The sequence below is a fragment of the Meles meles genome, chromosome 20, assembly GCF_922984935.1.
Source record: "Meles meles chromosome 20, mMelMel3.1 paternal haplotype, whole genome shotgun sequence".
NCBI lineage: Eukaryota > Metazoa > Chordata > Mammalia > Carnivora > Mustelidae > Meles > Meles meles.
The window spans coordinates 11173819-11195147 of record NC_060085.1 but is presented as its reverse complement, the minus strand read 5'-3'; positions in this window follow the sequence as shown (position 1 = coordinate 11195147).

Here is a 21329-nt window from a genome sequence, read left to right as displayed (position 1 = left end):
GAAGCTGACTATCTGCTGAGCTGAAAACCCTCTGTGGGGCTGGATCCCAGGACCTAGAGATCATGACCTGAGCGAAGGCAGATGCTTAAACATCTGAGCCACCCAGGTACCACTGTGGTTAAAACTTTTAAACTGGTAGCCAAGGGGTTACTGTGAATTTGGGGGCAGGAAGTAAGTGTTACAAGGTTGAAGGCAGAACCTGAAGATAGCTGTGATCCAAATAGTGATATTCTTTACTGCAGGGTTTCTCTGTCTCTGCATATGGACATTCTGGCCAGAGCCTGCCCTGGGGTGAGGTGTGTCTCGTGCATTGTAGGGTGTTTAGATATTCCTGTCCTCCATGAACCCTTCTCCAGTGTGACAGGCAAAGCTGGCTCCAGCTGATCAGTGACTCCCAGAGGACAAAAATCACGCCCAATTAGATCCACACATTGAGTGTAACAATCTCAACACACTTTTCTAGCATTGCTATATTAGCAGTTTAATAATAAAGAATATGAAAGACCTTCAAAAGTGAGTAGCTGTTACTCTGTTAAATTGACATTAGCACTAATAATACAATAAATACTTCAACAAACAGGCAAATACAGTGATCACTTGTTCTGGGCTGAGTTGACTCTCACATGGTGATGGGTCAATGTTCTTGGATTCCATTCTCTCTGATCCTGTCATCCATGGACCACTGTGATGTTGGACTCACCTGGCTGGGGTGTGTGACAGGAAGGTGTCCTTGTGGAAGTTGAATTCCTCCCTGGATGACAGCTGATAGGGACTCAAGTTCTCTCCTCAGATGAGGCAGCAGGAAGGAGTGAAACATCAGCCTCCAGTCAGAATAAGGACTCAGAACAAACAAACAAGAATCATGGCCTTTCCTATCCAAGGTTGCCAGGACTGGCAGACTGGAGACGAGAAGGTATTTACAACTCCCTGTGTCTGCTCATTAGTCACACTTCCCTCTCATGACTTCAAAATCTAAGCACATGACTCCCCAGTGGGAAAGTCCTCTGGACATAAAAGTTATTTTTCCAATGAATCTCAGTTCCCAAAAGACTAGGTTAGAGGTCATGTGAAATCAGTTTTTCTTTTTTTTTCTACTGTCTTTCCCTGAACTTGCCCCCTTCCTGATATGTGAATCTTCTAGCATCTCACCTCAGCTTCAAGTTACAATTTTCTCCAAGTCTATGACCCAGTGGCCACCTGGATTAGGTCTCTTTATCTTCAAAGCATTGATATGTGGTGGGAACCCAGCCCTGCTATCTCCAGACACAGTCTGTTGTTCTTTCAATAAGGCAGAGAAGAGGGCTCTTCTGATAATAAACTTTGGCCACTACACACATTGGCTTCAAGACACATTTGCTGTTACAATTAGGAACTTCTTAATATCTCTCTCTCTCTCTCTCTAATGTTCCTTTATACGTTATATTTTTATAATATTATATATAATATATTTATATATATTTTATAATATTTTATATTATCTATTATATGATATAATATATATTGCAATATTTTATAATATTTATATTTATATTATGTTATTTACAATATATTTGTTATATATAAATATCAATATTATATACTTATACTATGTTACTTTATACTTTATATTTACTATATATTTATTTATATTTCTTACAATTAGGAATTTCTTACTTTATACAAGTTAAGGGCTGTCACTTAGTTCTTTTTTTTATTTTTCTTTTTATTTATTTGTTTACTTGACAGAGAGAGAGATCAGAAGTAGGCAGAGAGGCAGGCAGAGAGAGAGGGGGGGAAGCAGGCTCCTTGCTGAGCAGAGAGCCCAAAGGGCTGTCACTTAGTTCTTTGTCATAAAATGATGTTATATAATGTTAAACCAGATATGTTTAGATCATTTTCTGTACAATAAAGTGATGTTGCATTTTATAGGGACTGTTTGATTTAATTTTTATAAAAATATTATCCCTGAGGAAGTAAACTTAGGAACTCCAATCTATGTTCCAGAAATGGTGCTTGGTGCTGTCTCATGAACTGTCCACAATTGAATATATGGGTATGCTGTGGGCCTTGAGTGTCATTCTGCAGGATCCTTCTAGCTTTCAAGCTCTGGGGCAGTTTCTCAACCAGAAATGAATGTATCCTTGGGCATGTCTGGAAATGTCTGAAGGGATGCTGCTGAACACTCACAATACAAAGGAAAGCACCCTGAAATATGATTATCCTACCACAAATGTCAACCATAAAACCTGAGAAACCCATCCGGACTAGCATCTCCCAACTTCAGCGTGCCTATGAATCCACACAGATGACACTAAATATTCGGGATCTTATCATAGTTCCAGGGTGGCTCAGAGATTCTGTATTTCCAGCATGCTTCCAGGTGATGTTGATGTGTGGATCCTGGTATGCAGATCACTCTTCATTAACAAGGCTGTGTGATCCAATGTTAGAGATAGTTGCAGGGAGTTTTAAGTCTTCTGCACCGAATGTGGTCATTGCATGAAATTATGATGAAAACCTGTATTCACTCATTCTTCAGGCTGTGTAAAGTCTGGGTTTATTGCTTTTATAAGTGACGAAAGTAACACACATATGAAAAAGACTTTATAGTGTGCAGAATAAGACCCTCCCAAATATGTCCACATTCTGATGTCCAGTATCTTTCAATATTATTTCTTATAGCACAGAAGAGTTAAGGTAGAAGATTAAACAGGGTTGTGAATAAGCTGCCATTAAGATAAAGAGATTAGCTATGATTGTCCAGGTGGGACCAAGGTCATCACCGCAGTCCTCTGAATGTTCAGAAAGGCTGTAAAAGGGTTGGTGTTAGAAAGAGATTGGAAATGCTGCTCTGTTGGCTTTGAAGGAGGAAGAAAAACCAGAGCCCAGAAATGCAGGTGGCCAGCAAGAGAGACTGGAATTGGAAAGGAAACAGATTCTTCCTTGAGCCTCTAGAAGGAACTCAGCCCTGCAGATATCTTGCTATTAGCCTGACGAGACTCCTGCCAAGCTCCTTACTCCAGAACTGTAAGAGCATGTATGGGTTTTTTAAAGTAAATACTGTGGGGATGTTTTAGAGGAGCAGGAGGAATCTCATATGGACATAGTCAATAAAATTATTTGAGAAAACTGATTTTAAGTCTTCCAATTCACTTGTAGCTTCCCTTAGATAAGGGCAAATCCAATGCAGAATCCACATTAAGTACATTAAAAAAGTAAATCAATTTGTAGATATTCTGCCCCATCAGCTGGCTCAATAAATGCCTCCAGGCTTAAATGAGCATGTGGCCTTACTACCAGGCCTTTGAGACAGTGGCATAGGAAAGAAATTTGTGGTTGGAATTAAGGTCATCATTGTAATTTATAATTTTGCATCTATATTTCTGAATGCTTCTGTTTCATGTTGATTCAGCATTCATTCTTTTTACAATTGCTATACTTGGCTGTTTTCTTTGGAGTAAAAAACTAATTTCTACACATTTCATTCTTTTCCTACAACATTCATATGAAGATATGTTTAGCATTCCACATTGCCTTCAGAAATAAGGACAGAGGCTCAGGGGCTGGAAATTTTTAACCATTACCTAACAAAGATGTTAAACTTTATGTAAAAGTCTTAATTATACATAAATGAAAACTTGCACTATGTGCTCCTCATTTTGGGGTAGCTTCTTTATTTCATCAAATTCTACACTTTAAATATGCAATTTATTGTGTGTAATTATGTTCAAATAATTGAATTAAGTGGAAAATATATGTGACACATGGATCAGGGTAGGATCTAGAGCACAAGTAGCTGAATCTCCATTGAAGGTTTGCAAGATATACCTTCTAACAAGGAAGGAAAACAGGTGTTAATAAGTAGAACAGTATGATGAAATTCAAATAATTAACATAGTATATTTAAATTGGAAGTAGAAGAATAACCTACATATAAAAATGTAGTAAAAAGACCATGGATTGACTGAGACAGAAGAGCACTTGGGCCACACCACATCTTGGGTGAGTCTTAGTAGTGCAATGTAGAGATTCATCACTGACCACAGATTCATGAGCATCCCAGCAGAGATCAGAAATGCTTCCCAGAGTATAATGCCATTTGACTGTAAAGATATTACTGATGATGAGAACAAATGCAAGAGAAATGTAGCTAAAAGTCCATCTCCTTATACCCCACGGCCCCTAATGAATCCCTCAGACATTCAGAGCATGACATCACCCCAGGAACTCATGACTGCCTTAATATTGATGTTTCATTAGAGACTAAAACGACCCTAGGTTTCAATAGTCAGACCTCTAAGGTCCTGTAAGCCTCACATTCAGCATACAGAAATTCCTTAGAAACTTAACGTTATCTCTAACACCATTCCCTCCACAAATTTAAAAGGATGCAGCCAGTCTCTCCTCACAATCCCAGTGCAGCTCTTTCTGTCCATGGGTCTTGTACCTGTGCTACAATAAAAGCATCTTCTTCTATTGTAAAATGGCTCAAGAATTTTCTCATAACCATTGTGTTCCGTGAGCCTGCATCAATTGTTCTTCCATTTGACAAGGGCAGCCTGTCACACAGCAAGAGCTGACTGACATAACAATCCTAGAAAATGTGATGCTTTTTATTTGTGGCCCATGATCTGAAAAATGAGGAGACTGACAGTGATCATCCTATTACTGAAGTTTATTTCCAATGGCTTTATGAATAAGTGACTGTGTGTGGGCTTCCTTCAGGGTCACTGGAAGAGTTTGAATGACATACGCTTTTAACTTTTGTGCAGAAGAACTGGTGACCCTGAACTACACAATGGGCAGGACATCCAGCTCTCCTGTGAAGCATCCTCTTGTTGTGCAGGTGGAAGAGATTTCTGAGCAGGAAGGAGGCATGAAATAGACGATACTAAGATCCCTTAACATTTGTGACAATTATTAGGGAAAGGGAGTTATCTCATGTAACAATAGAGAGAATCATATTAGCAGGTAGTGTGGAAATTTTCATGTAGAAACAGGAAGATCTTTTGGTGATAAAACATACAAGACACTAAGCAATCCTTCATGTCAATGAATAAACACTTATGTTGTGGACACCGATGTTCCATGTTTCAATAAATAGATGCACAGCATGAACTGTGATATAAAAATGAGAAAAAGAAAAAAGAAATATTTGAATAGTAACAAAATTATTATTTTGAAATTTTGCTTCATCATATTTATGATCACCCTGACACTAAGAACAAACTGGATTCATCTATTTATTCAAATTTGTCTTTCCATGTAGGCGCCATTGGGAGATATATGTTTGTTAATCAGTGTTTGCAAGGGCTATGGTAGACTTTTTGGACACTGAGCTGAAACACCGAGTAAAAGCAGGAGACTTGTTAGGACACAGTAGCATGTCTGTAGAGTAAGTGCCTCATATTAAGTTTCTGGTTATTTCAGAGACAACCATGTGGAGTAAACATAATGTCAGGTGTGGGACACAATTACCAGAGAAACACTTAGGCTGCCCCAACCATGAAATGCCTCTTCAGAAAGCCTTGGGTAACCTCCATACTGACACATGAGTGACTCTGCTTTCCCTTGCTAAATTCTACCCATAAAATTTTCCTATAAATCCTTATCATACAGTCCCCTCCCATTCTGGCCATGGATCTGGATAGGTACAGATCCTTCAGCAGCAATCTCTTTCCCTCCATCACAATGCTTCTCTTTTCTTCTGAGACCACCAAGAATGGCCTTTGGGCATCCCCTGTGCCCTGCAGGACCTGTGAAAAATATACCTGGTTTTGATAGAATTCTCTGATAAGTGTTGTTGAGGTGTGTCTTGCTATCACAGTAAGAACATAAGGGCTGGTTCAGTCACAGCAGAGGCTCTGGTCAGGGAAGTCTCGGAGGAATGTCTGCAAGCACAGGAGTGTAGGGGAGTACGTGGTCTTTCCTAGCCTGGGCATCCCTGTCTGTAGCCTGAGACTTAAAAGGAAGGAGGTTAGAGTCCACATTATCAGGAAGAGAAGTGAGGGTATTTATGAGAAAGAATTGATAGACTCTAGGTGAAAATTGAGGTTTTGTATATTCCTCTACAACAAAGCTATGTGAAGATCTCAATGGTCACATATAGTTTCTTAAATATGAAGAATACAGCTCATGACTATTGTCCTGGGAAAACTAGGCATAATTTATTTAGCACGTCATAATTAAATTCAAATGTAATACTTCATTTCATTTGAAATGAAATTAGTTTTAAGAATCCAGGGGGAGTAAAGATGGTGGGGAAGTAGAAGGAGGCGCCATTTCAACCTGTACCCTAAAGTGAGCTGATTACCTACCAAAACTCCGACCCCCCATGAAATCAGCCCGAGATCAGAATTATACACATCTGGATCTCTACAGGAACAGAAGATGCCAGTGGCAGGTAAAGCAGAGTGGGAACATTGGACTGATATCAGAAGATAAAGAAAAGGGGGAGGGAGCCACCAGAGGTGACCGATTGGAAAGTAATACCCCAATATGAGAGTGCCCTTCATCTGGGGACCAGCATTAACTTGGAGTCTGGATGAAAGCACTCAAAAAAAAAAAAAAAAGAGCAAAGGATCGTGGGGGGAAATAGTGGGAATCTGGGCAGTTAGGGACAGGTACCTAAGTCCCTGGATCCAGGACAGCCTCCCCTGGCACTGAGCCAGAGAGAGTGCAGCAGAGAAATCAGGTCTCCATCCCTGAGCCACCAGTGCGTCTGAGCCACCAGCACTCTGGAGAACAAGTGGGATCCGGCTCCCGTGAGGGGCTGGGAGCCTGTCCAGATGGCAATCCTGAAACGCATGGGTCCCACACTCTCCCTTGGGAGAGGTGCTCATAGGTGCTAGCCTGGAGTTCTGGCATCCAGAAAAAACACACATTCCCAGCCTGGGACAGCAGGAAAATCTCAGTGTGCAATCTCTGCTTGGAACCTCTCTGGCAGTCTGGAGCTGCCTAGACAGCTGCCCCTGCCCTGGTATTGGGTACAAGGAGGAGCTCCTGCATCCCCAGGGACCATGACTCAGAACCGACTCTGCCAGCAGCTCTGCAGAGCATTCTGAGGCTTCTTTCTGAGAGGGAGGTCAGGGTGCAATTTGCTCTCTTCTAAAACTCCAAAAACCATCAAAAGCTGTCAAGGCGAGAGAAAGCAGATGAAAGAACATAAAAACCCCCAGAGAACAAAAGCCTGAAAAAAACAGTTTCCTCAGAGCCCACACCCTTGAGGGGAGCAGGAGGACCTAACTCAGGGAACATCATTGTCTGAAAACCCACGTGGCAGGCCCCTCCCCCAGAAAACCAACCAGGAAGGAAGAAAAAAAAAAAAAGAAGAAGACTACAAGAGAACAACCACCACTACTTCATAAATACAACTTTTATTTTTAACTCTTTATCAATATTCTGGTTCTTTTTAAAAATACATACAGATAATTTTTTTAACCTATTTACCATCACACTGAGATGTCCAGTACATCAAATTCCTTAATAACCTTCTAACCTGAACTTTTTGATGCATACACCCATGTTTTTCTTTTGCTTTTCTATTTTTTTAAATTCTTTTTTAAATTTTAACTTAGTTTAGTCTAGTTTATTCTTTATTAATTTTTATTTTCTACTATACATATAGAGTTAAACTTCAAGGTAATCCCCTTTCCCCAATCAATGCTACCCATATAGGCAAACCAGTTTCTAATCTCCCTGTAGCTTAGGAAAGTTGAGTCCCTTAACAAAAACATCAAGATACATCCAAGAAGAATCAAATTAACCTTCCTTGCCCACACTGAGAATTTATAAGCACTCTCCCAATTTTTCCTTCTGCCAGTGTTTCTGTGAATTTGTGTTTGTCCTGATAATATATAAATCTTATACTTGGGGTTCTTTCTGATGAGCTTCTTCCCTTTTTTTTGTCTATATATATATATTTTTTTTTCTCTTGTCATATACCTTTATCAGTCTTTTTGTTTGTCTGTTTTTGTTTGTATACTTCATAAATCTTACCTTGGGGCCTATTTGGGCTGAGCCTTCTCTTTTATCTTCCCTTTTTTTCCTGTCTCTCTCTCTCTCTCTTTTCCGTTTTTTTTCTTTCGTTCTTCTTCTCTATTTCTTTTTCTTTTCTTTTTTCTCTCATTTGGGTGGGAAGCCCTGATTGCACAGAAGCGTTCCAGGGTGCACCTTGACTGCACCACAATTGATACATCCAGCTGCATCTGTTTAGTCATCTCTTACCAAAATGACTAGGAGGAGGAATACCCAACAGAAGAAAAATACAGAGGATGGACCTTCTGCAACAGATCTAATGGCTATCGACATAGACAATATGTCAGAAAAAGAATTCAGACTAACAATTATCCAGGCAATAGCTAGGTTGGAGAAAGCCATGGATGACCAAACAGAATTGATTAGGGCAGAACTGAAAGCCACCAGGAATGATGTTCAAAATGCTCTCAATGAGTTCCAATCTAATCTAAATTCTCTAAAAGCTAGGGTAACTGAGACAGAAGATAGAATTAGTGATCTGGAGGAAAAAACAAATAGAGACAAAGGATCAGGAGGAAGCCTGGAACAAGCAGCTCAGAAGCCACGAAAACAGAATCAGGGAAATAAATGATGCCATGAAACGTTCCAACGTCAGAATTATTGGAATCCCTGAAGGGGAGGAAAAAGAAAGAAGTCTAGAAGATATAGTGGAAGAAGTTGTCTATGAAAATTTTCCCAATCTCATGAATGGAAACAACATTCATGTACTAGAGGCAGAGAGATTTCCCCATAAGATTTTAGATTCTCAAAAGTCCCCACGACACCTTATAGTTAAAATGAGGAATTATGTTTCAAGACAGACCCTCTTAAAAGCAGCTAGGACAAAGAAGCTCCTTACATACAGAGGAAAGCCCATTAGAATAACGTCAGACCTTTCCACAGAGACCTGGAAAGCCAGGAAGGGCTGGCAAAATATATTCAGAGTACTAAATGAGAAGAACATGCAGCCAAGAATACTCTATCCAGCAAGACTGACATTTAAAATGGATGGAGAGATAAAGAGTTTCCAAGACCAGCAAGGCTTAAAAGACTATGCAACCACCAAGCCGACACTGCAGGAAATATTAAGGGGTATCCTATAAAAGAGAAAAAATCCTAAGAATATCATTGAACAGAAATATAGAAAGAATCTACAGACAGAAAGACTTCAAAGGTAACACGATGTCAATCACAACCTATCTCTCAATAATCACTCTCTGAATGGCCTAAATGCGCCCATAAAATGACACAGGGTTGCAGATTGGATAAAACGACAGGACCCATCCATATGTTGTCTACAAGAGATCTATTTTGTACCTAAGGATACACCCAGACTGAAAGTGAAGGGATGGAAAAGCATCTTTCATGCCAATGGGCCTCAAAAGAAGGCCAGGGTAGCGATTCTTATATCAGATAAATTAGATTTTAAACTAAAGTCTGTATTCAGAGATATAGAAGGACATGACTTCATTCTTAAAGGGACTGTCCACCAAGATGATCTAACAATTGTAAATATCTATGCCCCCAATATGGGAGCACCCAATTACATAAGAAACTATTTATCAAAATAAAGAGTCATATTGATATGAATATAATAATAGCCAGAGATCTTAATACGCCTCTCTCAGTAATAGACAGATCATGGAAGTAGAAAATTAATAAAGAAACAAGAGCATTGAATGAAACATTGGACCAGATGGACCTCATGGACATATACAGAACATTCCACCCTAAAACAACAGAATACTCATTCTTTTCAAGGGCACGTGGAACCTTCTCCAGAATAGACCACACACTCAGTCACAAAGCAGGACTCAACCGATACCAAAAGACTGACATTATTTCCTGCATATTCTCAGATCACAATGCTTTGAAACTGGAGCTCAATCACAAGGAAAAGTTTGGAAGGAACTGAAAGACCTGGAAGTTAAAGATCACCTTGCTCAAGAATGTTAGGATCCACCAGGAGATCAAAGATGAACTTAAACAATTCATGGAAACCAATGTGAATGAAGACACTTCAGTCCAAATCCTATGGGATACAGCAAAGGCGATTCTAAGAGGGAAATTCATAGCCATCCACGCCTCCCTCAAAAAAATTGAAAAATCCAGAATACACCAGCTGTCTCTACAGCTTAAAGAACTGGAGAATCAACAACAAATCAAACCAATTCCACATGCAAGAAGGGAAATAATCAAGATTAGAGCAGAGATCAATGAGGTAGAAACGAGAGATATAGTAGAATGTATCAGTGAAACTAGAAGCTTGTTTTTGAAAGAATCAATAAGATCGTAAACCATTGGCCACACTAATCCAAAAGAAAAGAGAGAAAGCCCAAATTCATAAAATTATGAATGAAAAGGGGGAGATCAAAACTAACACCAAGGAAATAGAAACAATCATCAGAAATTATTACCAACAGTTATATGCCAATAAGCTAAGCAACCTAGATGAAATGGATGCATTCCTGGAAAACTACAAACTCCCAAAATTGAACAAGGAAGAAACTGACAACATGAATAGACTGATATCTAGTAACGAGATTGAAGAAGTGACCAAAAACTTCCCCAAAAACAAGAGCCCAGGATCTGATGGATTCCCTGGGGAATTCTACCAAACTTTCAAAGAAGAAATAACACCAATTCTCCTGAAGCTGTTCCAAGAAATAGAAGCAGAAGGACAACTTCCAGACTCTTTTTATGAAGCCAGCATTACCCTGATCCCTGACCCAGGGAAAGACCCTACCAAAAAGGAGAATTTCAGACCAATATCACTGATGAATATGGATGCTAAGATTCTGAACAAGATCCGAGCAAACAGGATCCAGCAGCACGTTAAAAAGCTGATCCACCATGTCCAGGTGGCATTCATCCCTGGGTTGCAAGGATGGTTCAACATTCACAAATCAATCAATGTGACAGAACAAATCAATAAGAGAAGAGAGAAGAACCACATGGTCCTCTCAATTGATGCAGAAAAAGCATTTGGCAAAATCCAGCATCCATTCCTGATTAAAATGCTTCAAAATATAGGGATAGAGGGAATATTCCTGAACTTCATAATATCTATATATGAAAGATTCACAGCAAATATTAGAACTCCTAGCAACGGCAATCAGACAACAAAGAGAAATAAAGGTATCCAATTTCGCAAGAAAGAAGTCAAATTTTCTCTCTTCACAGATGACATGATTCTTTGTATGGAAAACCCCAAAGACTCCACCCCCAAACTACTAGAATTCATACAGCAATTCAGTCACGTGGCAGGATACAAAGTCAATGTACAGAAATCAGTGGCTTTCTTATACACTAACACTAACAATACAGAAAGGGAAATTAGAGAATCGATTCCATTTACTATAGCACCAAGAACCATAAGATACCTGCGCATAAACCTAACCAAAGAGGTAAAGGACCTGTACTCGAGGAACTACAGAACACTCATGAAAGAAATTGAAGACACAAAAAGATGGAAGACGGTTCCATGCTCTTGGATTGGAAGAATAAACGTTGTTAAAATGTCTATACTGCCTAGAGCAATCTATACTTTTAATTCCATTCCGATCAAAATTCCACCGGTATTTTTCAAAGAGCTGGAGCAAATAATCCTAAAATTTGTATGGAATCAGAAGAGACCCCGAATTGCTAAGGAAATGTTGCAAAACAAAAACCAAACTGACGGCATCACGTTACCCGATTTCAAGCTTTATTACAAAGCTGTGATCACCAAGACAGCATGGTACTGGCATAAAAACAGACACATTGACCAGTGGAACAGAGTGGAGAGCCCAGATATGGACCCTCAACTCTGTGGTCAGGTAATTTTCAACAAAACAGGAAAAAATATACAATGGAAAAAATACAATCTCTTCAATAAATGGTGCTGGGAAAACTGGACAGCGATATGTAGAAGAATGAAATTTGACCATTCTCTTACACCGTACACAAAGATAAACTCAAAATGGGTAAAAGACCTCAACGTGAGACAGGAATCCATCAGACTACTAGAGGCGAACATAGGCAGTAACCTCTTCGATATCAGCCACAGCAACTTCTTTCAAGATATGTCTCCAAAGGCAAAGGAAACAAAAACGAAAATGAACTTTTGGGACTTCATCAAGATCAAAAGCTTCTGCACAGCAAAGGAAACAGTCAACAAAACAAAAAGGCAACGCACCGAATGGGAGAAGATATTTGCAAATGATAGTACAGACAAAGGTTGATATCCAGGATCTATAAAGAACTACTCAAACTCAACACACACCAAATATCAAAAAATGGGAAAAAGATATGAACAGATACTTCTCCAATGAAGACATACAAATGGCTATCAGACACATGAAAAAAGGCTCATCATCACTAGCCATCAGGGAGATTCAAATTAAAACCAGATTGAGATATCACCAGTTAGAATGGCCAAAATTAGCAAGAGAGGAAACAATGTGTGTTGGAGAGGATGTGGAGAAAGGGGAATCCTCTACACTGTTGGTGGGAATGCAAGTTGGTACAGCCACTTTGGAGAACAGTGTGGAGATTCCTGAAGAAATTAAAAATAGAGCTTCCCTATGACCCTGCAATTGCACTGCTGGGTATTTACCTCAAAGATACAGATGGAGTGAAAATAAGAGCCATCTGTACCCCAATGTTTATAGCAGCAATGGCCACAATCGCCAAACTGTGGAAAGAACCAAGATGCCCTTCAATGGACGAATGGATAAGGAACATGTGGTCCATATACTTGATGGAGTATTATGCATCCCTCAGAACGGATTAATACCCAACTTTTGTAGCAACATGGATGGGACTGGAAGAGATTATGCTGAGTGAAATAAGTTAAGCAGGGAGAGTCAAGTATCATATGGTTTCACTTATTTGTGGAGCATAACAAAGAACATGGAGTACATGGGGATGTGGAGAGGAGAAGGGAGTTGAGGGAAATTGGAAGGGGAGATGAACCATGAGAGACTATGGACTCTGAAAACAACCAGAGTGTTTTGAATGGGCTGGGGATGGGAGGTTGGGGAACCAGGTGGAGGTTAGTAGAGAGGGCATGTACAGCATGGAGCACTGGGTGTGGTGCAAAAACAATGATTACTGTTATTCTGAAAAGAAATAAATAAAAAAAAATCCTATAGGAAAATGTACGCAGTAATCTCTTCTACTTCGGCCACAACAACTTATTTCAAGATATGTCTCTAAAGGCAAGGGAAACAAAAGTAAAAATGAACTTTTGGGACAGCATCAAGATAAAAATCTTCTTCACAGAAAAGGAAACAATCAACAAAACTAAAAGGAAACCTATGGAATGGGAGGAAATATTTGCAACGACATAACAAAGAAAGGCTAGGTATTCAAGATCTATAAAGAACTTCTCAAACACAACAACCAAAAAACAAATGATCCAGTCAAGAAACAGGCAGAAGACATGAACAGACATTTCTTCAAAGAACACGTACATGTGATCAAAATACATATGAATAAATGCTCCCCATCACTTCTCATCAGGGAAATATAAATCAAAACCACAATGAGATACCACCTTACAATAGTTAGAATGGCAAAAATTAACAAGACAGGAAGCAACAAGTGTTGAGGATGTGGAGAAATGGGAACCCTTTTCCCACACCGTGAGTGGGAATACAAGTTGGTACAGCCACTCTGGAAAACATTATGGAGGTTCCTCAGGAAGTTCAAAATAGAGCTACCCTATGACCTAACAAATACGCTACTAGTTATTTGCCCCAAAGATACAGAGGTAGTGAGAACAAGGGACACCTGCACTCCAGTGTCCCTAGCAGCAATGCCCACCATAGCTAAACTGAGGAAAGAGCTGAGATGTCCTTCAACAGATGAATGGATAAGGAAGATGTGGTTCACATATACAATGGAACATTACCCAGCCATCAGAAAGGATGAATGCCTACCATTTACATTGACATGGATGGAACTGCAGGGTATTATGCTAAGTGAAATAAGTCAATAAGAGGATGAAAAAACATTTAGGGGCACCTGGGTGGTTCAGTGGGTTAAACCCTCTGCCTTTGGCTCTGGTCATGATCCCAGGGTCCTGGGATCAAGCCCCACATCCATCTCTTTGCTCAGCAGGGAGCCTGTTCCTCCTCTCTCTCTGCCTGCTTCTCCACCTACTTGTGATCTGTCTGTGAAATAAATAAATAAAAATCTTTAAAAAATTTAGAAAGCATAATAAGGACTTCACAAATATGTGCACTTCCTAATCCCCAGTACCTATGCACACAATATTGCATATTGCAAGGGAGAATTAAGGTGGAAGATTGAACAGGGTTGAAAATCAACTTACATTCTGATAAAACAGTGAGGGTTTGAGAAATTGTAACTCTGTACTGTTGGTGGAGTATAGCATTAATTAAGAGAATTAACCGGGAACTTGTTGAGTATTTTGGCATCCATGTTCATCAGGCATATTAGTCTGTAATTATCCTTTTTCATGGGGTCTTTGTGTGGTTTTAGGATCAGAGTAGTGCTGGACTCATAGAATGAGTTTGGAAGTTGTCCCGCCATTTCTATTTTTTGAAACAGCTCCAGTAGAATAAGTATGATTTTTCCTAAAATTTTTGGTAGAATTACCCTAGGAAGCTATCTGATGGTGGACTCTTGTTTTTTAGGAGGTTTTTGATTACTGCCTCAATTTCCTTGCTACTTATTGATCTGTTGAGATTGTCTATTTCTTCCTGTTTCAGTGTTGATAGTTTATAAGTTTCCAGGGCAAGTGATCTGAATTAATCGTTGAAGAGTACACCAAAAACTGAAGATGTACACTATACATTGGTTAATTGAATTTAAATAAAAAAATAAATTCCATTACATTAATATATAGCAGAACAGTAGTATATATTAAGTTCACTTAATAACAAGTGTTTTTTTTAAATTTCTTTTTATATTTATTTTTATTTGTTTATTTACAGCATAACAGTGTTCATTGTTTTGGCATCACACCCAGTGCTCCATGCAGTACCTGCCCTCCCTATTACCCACCAACTGGTTCCTCAACCTCCCACCCCCCCACCCCCCTGCCGCCCCTTCATAACCCTCTGGTTCTTTTTCAGAGTCCATAGTCTCTCATGGTTCATCTCCCCTTCCAGTTTCCCTCAACTCCCTCTCCTCTCCATCTCCCCATGTCCTCCATGATATTTGTTATGCTCCACAAATAAGTGAGACCATATGACACTTGATTCTCTCTGCTTGACTTATTTTGCTCAGCATAATTTCTTCCAGTCCCGTCCATGTTGCTACAAAAGTTGGGTATTCGTCCTTTCTGATGGAGGCATAATACTCCATTGTGTATATGGACCACATCTTCCTTATCCATTCATCCGTTGAAGGGCATCTTGGTTCTTTCCACAGTTTGGCGACCGTAGCCATTGCTGCAATAAACATTGGGGTACAAATGGCCCCCTTCTTTTCACTACATCTGTATCTTTGGGGTATATACCCAGCAGTGCAATTGCAGGGTCATAGGGAAGCTCTATTTTTAATTTCTTCAGGAATCTCCACACTGTTCTCCAAAGTGGCTGCACTAACTTGCATTCCCACCAACAGTGTAAGGGGGTTCCCCTTTCTCCACATCCTCTCCAACACACGTTGTTTCCTGTCTTCTAATTTTGGCCATTCTAACTGGTGTTAGGTGGTATCTCAATGTTGTTTTAATTTGAATCTCCCTGATGGCTAGTGATGATGACCATTTTTTCATGTGTCTGATAGCCATTTGTATGTCTTCATTGGAGAAGTGTCTGTTCATATCTTCTGCCTATTTTTTGATATGATTATCTGTTTTGTGTGTGTTGAGTTTGAGAAGTTCTTTATAGATCCTGGATATCAACCTTTGGTCTGTACTGTCATTTGAAATATCTTCTCCCATTCCGTGGGTTGCCTCTTTGTTTTGTTGACTGTTTCCTTTGCTGTGCAGAAGCTTTTGATCTTGATGAAGTCCCAAAAGTTCATTTTTGCTTTTGTTTCCTTGGCCTTTGGAGACATATCTTGAAAGAAGTTGCTGTGGCTGATATCGAAGAGGTTACTGCCTATGTTCTCCTCTAGGATTCTGATAGATTCCTGTCTCACGTTGAGGTCTTTTATCCATTTCGAGTTTATCTTTGTGTACGGTGTAAGAGAATGGTCGAGTTTCATTCTTCTCCATATCGCTGTCCGTTTTCCCAGCACCATTTATTGAAGAGACTGTCTTTTTTCCATTGAATATTTTTTCCTGTTTTGTCGAAGATTATTTGACCATAGAGTTGAGGGTCCATATCTGGGCTCTCCACTCTGTTCCACTGGTCTATGTGTCTGTTTTTATGCCAGTACCACGCTGTCTTGGTGATCACAGCTTTGTAGTAAAGCTCGAAATCGGGTAACGTGATGCCGCCAGTTTTGTTTTTGTTTTTCAACATTTCCTTAGCAATTCGGGGTCTCTTCTGGCTCCATACAAATTTTAGGATTATTTCCTCCAGCTCTTTGAAAAATATCGGTGGAATTTTGATCGGAATGGAATTAAAAGTATAGATTGCTCTAGGCAGTATAGACATTTTAACAATGTTTATTCTTCCAATCCAAGAGCATGGAACAGTCTTCCATCTTTTTGTGTCTTCTTCAATTTCTTTCATGAGTGTTCTGTAGTTCCTCGAGTACAGGTCCTTTACTTCTTTGGTTAGGTTTATGCGCAGGTATCTTATGGTTCTTGGTGCTATAGTAAATGGAATCGATTCTCTAATTTCCCTTTCTGTATTTTCATTGTTGGTGTATAAGAAAGCCACTGATTTCTGTACATTGACTTTGTATCCTGCCACGTTACTGAATTGCTGTATGAGTTCTAGTAGTTTGGGGGTGGAGTCTTTGGGGTTTTCCATATAAAGAATCATGTCATCTGCGAAGAGAGAGAGTTTGACTACTTCCTTGCCAATTTGGATACCTTTTATTTCTCTTTGTTGTCTGATTGCCGTTGCTAGGACTTCTAATACTATGTTGAACAAGAGTGGTGAGAGTGGGCATCCTTGTCGTGTTCCTGATCTCAATGGGAAGGCTGCAAGCTTTTTCCCATTGAAGATGATATTTGCTGTGGGTCTTTCATAGATAGATTTTATGAAGTTCAGGAATGTTCCCTCTATCCCTATGCTTTGAAGCGTTTTCATCAGGAACGGATGCTGGATTTTGTCAAATGCTTTTTCTGCATCCATTGAGAGGACCATGTGGTTCTTCTCTCTTCTCTTATTGATGTGTTCTATCACACTGATTGATTTGCGAATGTTGAACCAACCTTGCAACCCAGGGATGAATCCCACCTGGTCATGGTGGATAATCTTTTTAATGTGCTGCTGGATCCTGTTTGCTAGGATCTTGTTGAGAATCTTTGCATCCATATTCATCAGTGATATTGGTCTGAAATTCTCCTTTTTGGTAGGGTCTTTGCCTGGTTTGGGGATCAGGGTGATGCTGGCTTCATAAAAAGAGTCTGGAAGTTTTCCTTCTATTCCATTTTTTGGAACATCTTCAGGAGAATTGGTTTTATTTCTTCTTTGAAAGTTTGGTAGAATTCCCCAGGGAATCCGTCAGTCCTGGGCTCTTGTTTTTTGGGAGGTTTTTGATCACTGCTTCAATCTCATTACTAGATATCGGTCTATTCAGGTTGTCAATTTCTTCCTGGTTCAATTTTGGGAGTTTGTAGCTTTCCAGGAATGCATCCATTTCATCTAGGTTGCTTAGCTTATTGGCATATAACTGTTGGTAATAATTTCTGATGATTGTTTCTATTTCCTTGGTGTTAGTTGTGATCTCTCCCTTTTCATTCATAATTTTATTAATTTGGGCTTTCTCTCTTTTCTTTTGGATTAGTGTGACCAATGGTTTATCGATCTTATTGATTCTTTCAAAAAACCAGCTTCTAGTTTCATTGATACGTTCTACTGTATCTCTCGTTTCTACCTCATTGATCTCTGCTCTAATCTTGATTATTTCCCTTCTTGCATGTGGAGTTGGTTTGATTTGTTGTTGATTCTCCAATTCTTTAAGGTGTAGAGACAGCTGGAGTATTCTGGATTTTTCAATTTTTTTGAGCAGGCTTGGATGGCTATGTAATTCCCCCTTAGAACCGCCTTTGCTGTATCCCATAGGTTTAGGACCGAGGTGTCTTCATTCTCATTGGTTTCCATGAAATGTTTAAGTTCGTCTTTGATCTCCTGGTTGATCCAAGCATTCTTAAGCAAGGTGGTCTTTAGCTTCCAGGTGTTTGAGTTCCTTCTGAACTTTTCCTTGTGATTGAGTTCCAGTTTCAAAGCATTGTGATCGGAGAATATGCAGGGAATAATGTCATTCTTTTGGTATCGGTTGAGTCCTGCTTTGTGACCCAGTATGTGGTCTATTCTGGAGAAGGTTCCATGTGCACTTGAGAAGAATGAATATTCTGTTGTTTTAGGGTGGAATGTTCTGTATACGTCGATGAGGTCCATCTAGTCCAATGTTTCATTCAATGCTCTTATTTCTTTATTAATTTTCTGCTTCGATGATCTGTCTATTTCTGAGAGAGGCGTATTAAGATGTCCTACTATTATTGTATTCGTATCAATATGACTCTTTATCTTGATTAATAGTTTTCTTATGTAATTGGGTGCTCCCATATTGGGGGCATAGATATTCACAATTGTTAGATCGTCTTGTCGGATAGTCCCTTTAAGAATTATGTAGTGTCCTTCTGTATCTCTGACTACAGACTTTAGTTTAAAATCTAATTTATCTGATATGAGAATCGCTACTCCGGCCTTCTTTTGAGGCCCATTGGCATGAAAGATGCTTCTCCATCCCTTCACTTTCAGTCTGGGTGTATCCTTAGGTTCAAAATGGGTCTCTTGTAGACAACATATGGATGGGTCCTGTCGTTTTATCCAATCTGCAACCCTGTGTCATTTTATGGGCGCATTTAGGCCATTCACATTGAGAGTGATTATTGAGAGATAGGTTTTTATTGACATCATGTTGCCTTTGATGTCTTTCTGTCTGTAGATTCTTTCTATATTTCTGTTCAATGATATTCTTAGGATTTTTTCTCTCTTATAGGACCCCCCTTAATATTTCCTGCAGTGTCGGCTTGGTGGTTGCATAGTCTTTTAAGCCTTGCTGGTCTTGGAAACTCTTTATCTCTCCATCCATTTTAAATGTCAGTCTTGCTGGATAGAGTATTCTTGGTTGCATGTAGTACTCTGAATGTATTTTGCCAGCCCTTCCTGGCTTTCCAGGTCTCTGTGGAAAGGTCTGACGTTATTTTAATGGGCTTTCCTCTGTATGTAAGAAGCTTCTTTGTCCTAGCTGCTTTTAAGAGGGTCTCTCTTGAAACAAAATTCCCCATTCTAATGATAAGGTGCCGTGAGGACTTTCGAGAATCTAAAATCTTGGGAGGAAATCTTTCTGCCTCTAGTACATGAACGTTGTTTCCATTCGTGAGATTGGGAAAATTTTCATAGACAACTTCTTCCACTATATCTTCTAGACTTCTTTCTTTTTCTTCCCCTTCAGGGATTCCAATAATTCTGACGTTGGAACGTTTCATGGCATCGTTTATTTCCCTGATTCTGTTTTCGTGGCTTCTGAGCTGTTTGTTCCAGGCTTCCTCCTGATCCTTTCTCTCTATCTGTTTGTCCTCCAGATCACTAATTCTATCTTCTGTCTCAGTTACCCTAGCTTTTAGAGAATTTAGATTGGATTGGAACTCGTTGAGAGCATTTTGAACATCATCCCTGGTGGCTTTCAGTTCTGTCCTAACATTGTGAACATCATCCCTGGTGGCTTTCAGTTCTGCCCTAATCAATTCTGTTTGGTCATCCATGGCTTTCTCCAACCTAGCTATTGCCTGGATAATTGTTAGTCTGAATTCCTTTTCTGACATATTGTCTAGGTCGATAGCCATTAGCTCTGTTGCAGAAGGCCCATCCTCTGTATTTTTCTTCTGTTGGGTATTCCTCCTCCTAGTCATTTTGGTAAGAGATGACTGAACAGATGCAGCTGGACTTATCGATTGTGGTGCAGTCAATGTGCACCCTGGAACGCTTCTGTGCAATCAGGATTCCCCACCCAAATGAGAGAAAAACGAAAAGAAAAAGAAATAGAGAAGAAGAAAGAAAAAAAAGGGGAAAGAAAAAAGGAAAAAAAAAGATAGAGAGAGATAGGAAAAAAAGGGAAAATAAAAAAGAAGGCTCAGCCCAAATGGGCCACAAGGTAAGATTTGTGGAGTATACAAACAAAAACAGACAGACAAAAAGAGTGATAAAAGTATATGACAAGAGAAAAAAATACGTATGTATAAGCAAAAAAAAAAAGGGAAGAACCTCATCAGAAAGAACCCCAAGTATAAGGTTTATATATTATCAGGACAAACACAAATTCACAGAAACACTGACAGAAGGAAAAATTGGGAGAATGGTTATAGATTCTCAGTGTGGGTGAGGAAGGTTATTTTGATTCTTCCTGAAGGTATCTTGATGTTTTTGTTAAGGGACTCAACTTTCCTAAGTTACAGGGGGATTAGAAACTGGTTTGCCTATAGGGGTAGCATTGATTGGGGAAAGGGGATTACCTGGAAGTTTAACTCTATATGTATAGTAGAAAATAAAAATTAAAAAAGAATAAACTAGACTAAACTAAGTTAAAATTAAAAAAAGAATTAAAAAAATAGAAAAACAAAAGAAAAAACACGGGTGTATGTATCAAAAAGTTCAGGTTAGAAGGTTATTAAAGAATTTGATGTACTGGACATCTCAGTGTGATGGTAAATAGGTTAAAAAATTATCTGTATGTATAAAAAAAAAGAACCAGAATATTGGTAAAGAGTTAAAAATAAAAGTTGTATTTATGAAGTAGTGGTGATTGTTCTCTTGTAGTCTTTTTTTTTTTTTTTCTTCCTTCCTGGTTGGTTTTCTGAGGGAGGGGCCTGCCACTTGGGTTTTCAGACAATGATGTTCCCTGAGTTAGGTCCTCCTGCTCCCCTCAAGGGGGTGAGCTCTTTTTTTTTTTTTTCAGGAAACTGTTTTTTTCAGCCTTTTGTTCTCTGGGGGTTTTTATGTTCTTTCATCTGCTTTCTCTTGCCTTGACAGCTTTTGATGGTTTTTGGAGGTTTAGAGGAGAGCAAACAGCACCCCAACCTCCCTCTCAGAGAGAAGCCTCAGACTGTTTTGCAAAAGCTGCTGGCAGAGTCGGTTCTGAGTCACTGTCCCTGGGGATGCAGGAGCTCCTCATTGTACCCAAAACCAGGGCAGCGCTGGCTGTCTAGGCAGCTCCAGACCGCCAGAGAAGTTTGGAGCAGAGATCGCACACTGAGA